A 2,584-nucleotide genomic window follows, 5' to 3' on the forward strand; every position below is an offset into this window, starting at 1 on the left:
CACTGTATGTTCATTAAATCTTATGTTTTCTCGTGCCCCTTCTCCACATCCTATTTGCTCCTTGCAGCAGCCGTTTTGGAGTGGGCAGCGGCACCATCGGGGGCAGCTGGCGGGCGATGGTGCTGGGGTCAGTGCCCGGGGCCAGAAGCTTCTTGAGCCTGACGCACAGAAGCCTGTACAACCCTCCGGACGGTCTTGTACAGCCCACAGGCCGTCGACTTACGGCCCAGCCGACGGCACTCGGGCTACGCACACAGCAGCTTGAATGACCACATGCGGTACGGCATCCACAGGAACAGTCCGCTGTGGAAGAAAGCGTCGGGCGAAGACGGAGGTTGCACGTAAACCAGCCGGGGTCCGGGAGGAGACCACCACAGACGCAGATTCTTGGTCAGTGCCGGCCTCCCAGACTGCACTCTGGTGAAGAGCGCCCGGCTGACCCACTGGTGCTGCTCTCTGGGCAGCGTCTGCTTCCAGCCCTCAGGCAGAAGCATCTTAAACGAACAAACAGATGCATCGTGAATATGGGCTTGGCGTTTTCCTCAACCTACCACAAAAGCACCAGAGGGGGGTGGTGCTGCTCATCTCAGCAGTGGGCACTGGCTGCGTTTGCGAAGGCTGCTTTTCTGGTTCAGCCGTCGGCAGGGAGTGCGGGGGTGGGGCAGGGACCGCGGGGGTGGGGCAGGGACCTCCGGAGCAGAGGAAGAGGAAGCTGGAACAACACACATTAATGAGCTTAGAAAAGGGCAAAACATGTCACTTAACGTCACAACATGGGTGTACATCAGCCTTTGGGGACGACTGACACAGCCAAGAAGCTGAAAGTATCTAACGCTACTGAAGCCTAAAAGCATCGAGTGCTACTGAAGCGCGATTCACTCCAACCCACCCCTCCACGACAACGACAACAGCAGTGTCAAGCAAATCTATGTCGTTATGTGCAGCTATGTTAATGAAATAAGCAGATGAAATGAAGATGAATTTTAGCCAGCAAACAGAACAGCACCACTAAACATGCATTTAGTGATTTAATGATTAAGTGCAGAATGAATTAATGACCGTGCAGGGTGAAAAAGTTATAGCTGTGTTACAATGCATCACAACAAAACAGACCTTCAATTTTATACTTGTGTAGTTCACTCAGTCCATTCAGCAGGACAACTCATCTTCAGTGTCCGGTTCCATGGACACAGCCAGCAGCTCGGCATCGGAAGGCTCCTGTGCGTGCCTGCTGGCTGTGGAACTCCAATGGCTGGTGACACCTGCGTATGGAAACAAGGAGCAACTTCAGACACCAGAAAGGAGTCACATTCAAAGGCACTCAATGACTCGGTCATCCACCCACACCCGCCCGCATGCACGCACCTGGAAGATGGGCCGCTGGTGCCGGAGCAGGCACAGATGGGGAGGTGGTCGCCACGGTTGCGGAGCACGTCTGTGTCCGGCCACTCTCCTTCCCGTCTCTGCCCTGGATGTACTTTTGCAGCGCCTCCATCTTGCTCCCAGGCCTCACCGTCTGCCGCCGGATCCGCTGGACGTGGCTGGATTAACAAAACCTCACACGTAACCGCAAAACGTTCCACGTTCCAACGCTGCTGTGTTTGTCATGCGTGAATTCAGCACCTGCCTCCTCTTCTCCCTGTGCTTACCCTCATACAGGTCCCTGTACGAGACACTCTGGTGTTCCCCGAAGCCGACGAGACGCTGTTTCTCCCGCCCAGGAGAGGAGGACCCGTCCCTGGTCCGGCGCTCCCCGACGGCTCTCATTACGTCGGGAAAGAGGCTCGCGTCCTGGACCAGGGCATCCTTGTTGACCATAGCAGGGAACATCAAAGTCTCCCATTGAAGGGCTGCCAACACCATAAAGGCGTATCCCATGTCGTGGGTCAGCAGCCATTTAAATGTTTGACCCCGGTACTGCCCGCACTGGACCGTGCTCTCACTCAGCACCAGCCAGGCGTTCCTGGGGTCGTCCCCTGCTCTCCATCACATGGTCCTTGGCCTCCTCCCTCATCCTCTCGGTGCTCCAAGCCCAAGACGGAGCCGGCCGCCGCTTGTAGGCGTTGGACTGCTCCACGGCCTCGGGCGAAGGCTGGAGGGTGAGCTCGCCGGAGGTCTCTCGATTAAATGCAGGCTTGTAATCCATTCTGTCCAAAAGGAAACAAGAGAGGAAGAGACAAACATCGTGTGCACGCACGTCTGCGGAGACAAAAGACGACATGCGCACACATAAAACTTTGACAGGCTGCTTACTTGAATTGTTGGTCAATACCCAAACTGTAGAAAGACGAACACACACATCAGTGCCACATACAGAACAGTACCGACACGGTCGTGGTTTGCTTAGTGAACTTACAATGAACGCGGTAGACCGCTGCGCATCTGCAATACAGACAACAGACAACACAGACATACATCAATACGGTCAACCTCGAGTTGTAAAGCACCAATCCAGACGTGCATACAAGCTAGCTGGGCGCATTTAATCATCCATGTTAATGTCATCTAGTCAGACACTCTGTGTTTTACACAGAAATGACCGAGACGAGCGAGCGATTTAGCGAGCTAGCTCGGTCGCTCGGGT

At 54.8% G+C, this 2,584-nt stretch overlaps 1 long non-coding RNA gene across 1 annotated transcript; it reads right to left on the reverse strand.

Annotated features, from left to right (window-relative positions):
* Positions 1-464: 464 nt before the first annotated feature.
* Positions 465-2,173, reverse strand: LOC145659344 (uncharacterized). The gene is made up of 3 exons (XR_014125478.1): positions 1,366-2,173; positions 1,114-1,262; positions 465-712 (listed from the first exon to the last, which is right to left on the reverse strand). It is a non-coding gene; the product is annotated as an uncharacterized LOC145659344 (long non-coding RNA).
* Positions 2,174-2,584: the final 411 nt, after the last annotated feature.

The sequence above is a fragment of the Electrophorus electricus genome, chromosome 1, assembly GCF_041902795.1.
Source record: "Electrophorus electricus isolate QZ-2024a chromosome 1, ASM4190279v1, whole genome shotgun sequence".
Taxonomy (NCBI): Eukaryota; Metazoa; Chordata; class Actinopteri; order Gymnotiformes; family Gymnotidae; genus Electrophorus; species Electrophorus electricus.